This window comes from Sesamum indicum, linkage group LG10 (assembly GCF_026168435.1).
Source record: "Sesamum indicum cultivar Baizhima isolate 11 linkage group LG10, ASM2616843v1, whole genome shotgun sequence".
Lineage (NCBI taxonomy): Eukaryota > Viridiplantae > Streptophyta > Magnoliopsida > Lamiales > Pedaliaceae > Sesamum > Sesamum indicum.
The window spans coordinates 7,283,928-7,291,230 of NC_142666.1; the positions used below are offsets into that span (position 1 = coordinate 7,283,928).

At 39.5% G+C, this 7,303-nt stretch overlaps 1 pseudogene; it reads left to right on the forward strand.

Annotated features, from left to right (window-relative positions):
• The first annotated feature begins 2,325 nt into the window (after positions 1-2,325).
• Positions 2,326-6,578, forward strand: LOC110011276 (uncharacterized; annotated as a pseudogene).
• The last annotated feature ends 725 nt before the right edge of the window (positions 6,579-7,303 follow it).

Sequence of the window (7,303 nt, forward strand, 5' to 3'; positions counted from 1 at the left end):
ATAATCAATTAATATCGTTTGTTCATTATTTCAATAAGTTTAAGATCTTTTTAAATTTTACTAGTATCAATCCGTTTGGACCAAATCAAGTCCGTTATTTTAAATTTCAGTGACAATTAATTTGCACCTGTAGAAATTCAAGTAATTAGTTTTAATTTAACGACCGATGGGCCATGAAAATCCACTAATAAGTTGACTAGAATGTAAATTTAAAATTTGAGAATTTTTTTTAAATATATTGTAAAAGGAAAAAATGGGTCTCAAATGAGTAAGACCCAAACTCTGATTATATCTTTTAGGTATAATTTTAATAAGACCCTATGGGTATTTTATAGGGTAGGATATGAAAAAATTGCAATATAATTTATTGACTTTGTAAAGGATCGTGTGGTACAGCCAGGGAACGCACGAGCAGAAGCGGTAGCGGTAGCGTAAAATGCATACAATAATAAAATTAAAGCATAAAACAACGGATCCAAGGGGTGTACCTTTGGAGTTCCTGTACGTTCAATGTAGAATTAACAAGAAATAATAACATAAAGGGTTGAGGTAAAAAGATAAAGAAACCGAAAAAGAAACTAAGGAATGAAATTTTACCTTTGTCGGAATCCACCTACTCTAAACAATCACGTGAGGCTCCAACTCAGGAATCCTCTAATTCTTCCACACCACACCGGTACTAGAATTCCAATGCTTTCTTTGCCAGAAGAAAAAAAGAGAAAAAAACTCCAAAAGTTGGAGAGATAGGCGGCCGAGAGAGAGAGACTAGGGAAGGGGAACTATTTTTTGTGTTGTATTATTGTGTAATAATATTATTCCCACTAATATATATACCTTGTATAGATGTACATAAATGTGTGTAGGTACATTTATCCATCTATGAGGTAAGTCTTCTTAATTTTAAATAAAAAAGATGACTAAAATTGCACTTTCCAAAACTGCAATTTGCTAGCTAATAATTTTCTCCCATAGAATTTTGTAATGTGCTCAATTGAGGTTGATAACTCTGCAATTATAATGATTTTATAGCAATTCAATCTTCCTTTTTAATCCAAAATATTCCTAATTATGTGATTTTATTGCATATTCAGCAAAAAGGAAGATTACAAGGAAATTTCTGCAGAATTGACAAAGCGCGCCCACGCTTAATGGAGTAGTCAACTCGGGATAAAGATAAGCACGAGCGATTTCCCCAAGAGATAAAGGAATCAAGTGTTTAGATTTAGAAAGGATTCTTTAAAGCTTATCTTTTGTAATCTATTTACCTTTTTAGAGTTTATCACGTATTTATCCCCCCACTACGTCTAGATTCGTAGGGGACTTTTATTATAAATAGGGGGGATCTCTTCATTAGAAATCATTCAGTTTTTATCTTAGAATTCTATAGAATTCTCTGTTCATCTCTTCTATTTTATTTTATTTTACTACCGGAATTAATGGAATTCCACTTTTTAGTGTGTTCTTCCATTAATATGTCCGGCTAAATTCCTTATTTTCTGGTTAAGGTATGGTGATTGCTTGATTTCCATTATGTTGTGAGATCTAATCTGCGTTCTACACTTGTCAAACAAATATTCATGTTATTCTCTGTGCTTTAATTACAAACGTCTGATTTATGAATAATTCGGTCGGTTGTTCATTATCAAGAAGGTTTGCTTAGCTAATTGAACTTTATAAATCCGTGTAATTGTTTATTTAGTTCAATACTTAGTGGCAACGTAGCATGATTAGTTATGTCACAGTATTTAATTATGTTATGGGGAATGCATGATCTAGTTTAAACGAATTGTCCTCGTAGGAGTTTGTTGATTAGAATCAGGCGTTTCTAATTCTTAATGCTGTTAATAGATTAAATCTTGTGGACGTTCCCAAGGTTGTCTGTTAATTAGAGATCTAGTCAACGATCGTACCTTGGCTAACGAAAAAGTAAGAAAAGGTGAGGTTGTTAGGTCGTACCAACGACCATAACTGGTTTATTTGTCCATACATGTGTTATTCTTGCATCAATGATCAACTCACAAGAATCAAGCTTGATCCCAGCCTTAACCGGAAAATCTCTCTCTCATACTTTTACCAGATATTTTTAATTATTTAATTTTCGATCACCTCTTTTTTATCAACAACCTTCCCCATTATTTTCTATTTTTCCAAAAGAAATTAACTTAAAACCAATCCCTGTGGACCGACCCTACTCCCACTTTCACAAGTGTAGTAGGAATTATTTTTGGTGACTTCGACACTCATCAAATTTTGGCGCCGTTGCCGGGGATTGGTGTTTTTAAGTATATTTCTTTATTTTCAGTCACTTGATTTTTATCATCATTGATGCCAAGGTCTTCTCATACAGGTAAATTGGTATACGACCCTAAAATCGAAAAGACCGCACGAAGACTTCGTCGGGAAACTAAGCAACAATCGGAAGGAGCATCCGCTCCATACGAAGACGAAGAAGACATAACTTTGGAGTTTGAGGAATCCCTAAGCAAATCCGAAGAAGAGACAATGGCTTTGATCCCTGAAAGATCGATCAATGACATGACGTCGCCCGATCTAAACCAGCAACCACTGTGCATTGAATACCCCGATTTAGAGGTAGATTTTGAACTGAAATCTGGATTAATTCATTTACTTCCTACCTTCCGTGGTCTCGCAGGTGAAGATCCACATAAGCATCTGAAGGAATTCCATGTGGTGTGTTTCGCAATGCGACCACAAGGCATAAGCGAGGAACAAGTCAAATTGAGAGCATTCCCCTTCTCTCTCGCCGATCAAGCGAAAGATTGGTTGTATCTCCTACCTTCAGGATCCATTACAAGATGGAACGATCTCAAAAAGCAGTTTCTTGAGAAATACTTCCCTGCCTCAAGAGCCACAACAATCCGGAAGGAGATCAGCGGAATTCGAAAATTCGCGGGAGAAAGTCTTTTCGAATATTGGAAAAGATTTAATCGACTAGTGGAGAGTTTCCCCCATCATCAAATCCCGAACCACCTGTTGATCCAGTATTTCTATGAAGGTCTATCAAATATGGATAGAAAACTGATAGATGCGGCAAGTGGCGGAGCATTGTTCGACAAAACCCCAACCGAGGCGTGTAAACTAATCTCGACTATGGCGTCCAACACGCAACAATTTAGGGTTAGACACGATGATCCACCTAGGAAGAGCAACGAGGTATGTAATCTTGAAGAACGTTTAAATCAACTAACAACTGTTATTGAAAAAGTTGTTGCAGATACTTACCAACAAGTCAAAGCGTGTGGTATTTGCACCTTAATGGGGCATGCAACCGACATGTGCCCAACTCTTCAAGAATCAACTACCGAACATGCCGACGCCGTAGGAGGATTCGCCGGACAACAACAGAGAAGATATGATCCTTTCTCCAAAACATACAACCCCGGATGGAGGGACCACCCGAATCTGAGTTACGGTAACCAACACTTTCAAAAACCTCAATACCGACCACCTCCACAACCTAACCCCAAGCCCAACACATCCCTCGAAGACATGATGAAAGCGCTAGTGACCAACACACAACAATTCCAACAACAGACCCAGGCGAACTTCCAACAATTCCAACAACAGACACAACAATTCCAACAACAGACCCAGCAGCTCCAACAACAGACCCAGACGAGCATTCAAAATCTAGAATCTCAAATCAGTCAATTGGCGTCATCTGTTGGTAAGCTCGAGTCCAAGGTAAGCTACCTTCTCAATCTATTATTAACCCTAGACAAAACACTAGTGCTATTACGCTTCGTAGTGGAAAAGAACTGCAGGAACATGTGAACGAAGAAGACACAAAACGTGGGCACGGTGCGAAAAGAAAGCCGGAAAAAGAAATTGAGGTCCAACAAGAACAAACCGAACACGAAGTGGATCATCCGAAGCCTTTGGTAACTAGACCACCCTTCCCAGAGAGATTCACCAAAGCGAAGAAGGAAGAGGAAGAAAAAGAGATTTTTGAGACATTCTGCAAAGTAGAGGTAAACATCCCTTTACTCGATGCCATCAAGCAAATACCCCGATACGCGAAATTTCTCAAAGAATTGTGCACTAGCAAGGGAAAACTCAAGGGAAACGAACGAGTAAGTATGGGAGAGAACGTCTCTGCAATCCTCCAACGAAAATTACCCTCAAAATGTAAGGACCCAGGTACGTTCTCCATACCTTGTAAAATTGGCATGATTGGAATAAAGAAGGCCATGTGCGATCTTGGAGCATCTATAAATGTTATGCCTCTAACCATTTTTGAGTCCTTGAAAGTTGGCCCTTTGAAGGAAACAGGGGTAGTCATCCAACTCGCAGACCGTTCTGTAGTCTACCCAGAAGGAGTCTTGGAGGATGTTCTCGTACAGGTAAATGAATTAGTATTCCCTGCCGATTTCTACGTATTGGATATGAGGGAAGACAACTCCCCCAATTCCACATCAATCCTGCTAGGAAGACCATTCCTCAAGACGGCTAGAACAAAAATCGATGTGCACAGTAGAAGTCTCACTATGGAATTCGATGGTGAAATCATAAGATTCAACATCTATGAATCCATGAGGTATCTAACTGACTTACCTACCGCTCTTCTTGTGGATATCTTTGACCCTTTCGTGCAGGATTCCATAGCAATAGGCAGCGAGGACCATGTGAAATATGCATTAGACGAAAGCCTCACGTTGGAGAAAGCAAAAATTTTGGAGGAAAAAATGATCATAGATCCAAACATCGGTGACACCGTTTCTGAACTCGACTCCCTTCGAATTTTACCTACTAAAATTGCTTTCATCGAATTACCGCATTCTCACACTAAAATTGTTCCCTCTATATTGCAGGCACCCGCATTGGAATTAAAGGAGTTACCAAAACACCTTAAGTACGCATTCTTGGGGGAGAACAAAACACTATCGGTGATCATCTCAAGCAAGCTCACCGATCTTGAGGAGGAAAAACTTATCCGAGTGCTTTGCGAATTTCGAGAAGCCATTGGATGGACTATTGCCGACATTAAAGGTTTAAGCCCTTCGACTTGCATGCATAGAATACTCCTAGAGGAAGGCGCAAAACCTTCAAGGGAAGCACAACGCCGGTTGAACCCTTTGATGATGGAGGTAGTAAAGAAAGAGATTTTGAAACTTCTCGATGCAGGTATGATCTTTCCAATTTCTGATAGCGAATGGGTAAGTCCAACTCAAGTAGTACCTAAGAAAACAGGTATTACTGTAGTCGAAAATTCTGTTGGAAATTTAGTACCCACACGTGTTCAAAACGGGTGGCGAGTTTGTATTGACTATAGAAAGCTTAATGCCGCCACGAGGAAAGATCATTTTCCACTTCCATTTATAGATCAAATGTTAGAAAGATTAGCCGGTCAATCTCATTATTGTTGTCTTGATGGATATTCAGGTTTCCATCAAATTCCAGTAGCGCCAGAAGATCAAGAGAAAACAACATTCACATGCCCATTCGGAACCTTCGCCTATAGAAGAATGCCCTTTGGTCTTTGCAACGCACCCGCTACCTTCCAATGATGTATGGTTAGTATTTTTTCTGACTTTGTTGAACATTTTATTGAAGTTTTTATGGACGATTTTACTGTCTACGGAAACTCATTTGAAGATTGTTTGGAAAAATTGACTAAAGTACTTGAAAGGTGCATAGAAAAAAACCTCGTTCTAAATTATGAAAAATGCCATTTTATGGTCGATCAAGGTTTAATTCTAGGACATATCGTGTCTTCTAGGGGGATAGAAGTAGATAGGTCTAAAGTAGACGTCATAAAATCTTTACCTTACCCCGCTAGTGTGCGGGAGATTCGTTCTTTTCTTGGACATGCATGATTCTATCGACGGTTTATAAAGAACTTCTCGAAAATCGCCCAACCACTGTGTGCGCTGCTGTAGAAAGACGTCACTTTTACATTTGATGAAGAGTGCATGAAGGCCTTTGACAAGTTAAAGGATTCCCTAACGTCTGCACCGGTGATTCGTCCACCTGACTGGAATCATCCTTTTGAAATAATGTGTGACGCTAGTAATCACACCATTGGGGCTGTCCTAGGCCAAAAGATTGGAAAAGATCCCCATGTGATATACTACGCATCACGAATGTTGGATAGCGCTCAAAGCAATTACACAACAACGGAAAAAGAACTTTTGGCTATTGTTTTTGCTTTAGAAAAATTTCGCCACTATTTACTTGGAACTAAAGTTGTTGTGTATTCTGACCATGCAGCGTTGAGATACCTGTTGTCAAAGAAAGAGGCGAAACCACGATTGATAAGATGGATACTACTGTTACAAGAATTCAATCTAACAATCAAGGACAAGAAAGGGGCGGAGAACCTCGTAGCTGACCATCTTAGCCGATTGGTCACCGATGGGAATCCATCACCTCTAAACGATGAGTTCCCGGACGAACATCTCCACACCATTCAAGGAGTCACCCCATGGTACGCTGATATTGTTAATTTCTTAGTCACTAGTGTCTTACCATGAGATTTAACTAGAGCACGAAAAGATAAAATCAAAAGTGATGCCAAACATTATGTGTGGGATGAGCCTTACTTATGGAAATTTTGTTCGGATCAAATCATTTGAAGGTGCGTCCCTAAAACTGAAATCCCCTCTATTCTTGAGTTTTGCCATTCATATGCATGTGGAGGCCACTTTGGACAAAAAAGAACAGCACGAAAAGTACTAGAATGCGGCTTGTTTTGGCCAAATATGTTTAAAGATGCATATCTATTTTGTAAATCTTGTGAAAAATTGCCAAAAAGTAGGTAATCTTGGCCATCGTAATCAAATGCCCCTTTCCCCAGTACTTGTGTGCGAAGTATTTGATGTGTGGGGGATCGACTATATGGGCCCCTTCCCATCTTCTTTTGGCAAGACTTACATCATTTTAGGAGTAGATTATGTGTCTAAATGGGTAGAGGCAAAGGCCACTCGTGTCGATGATGCTAAAACTGTCGTGGAATTTGTCAAGGCTAACATTTTCTCTAGGTTTGGCATGCCAAGAGCAATTATAAGCGACCGAGGGACACACTTCTGCAACAAGGTAGTCGATGCATTGTTTAAGAAATACAACATCACGCATCTAATCTCGACCGCCTACCATCCCCAAACGAATGGCCAAGCGGAAGTCTCCAATCGAGAGATCAAGTCCATACTCGAGAAAACGGTGAATCCTAACCGGAAGGATTGGAGTACACGCTTGGATGATGCACTTTGGGCTTATCGTACGACATACAAAACACCCATAGGTATGTCCCCATATCGTTTGATTTATGGTAAATCTTGTCACC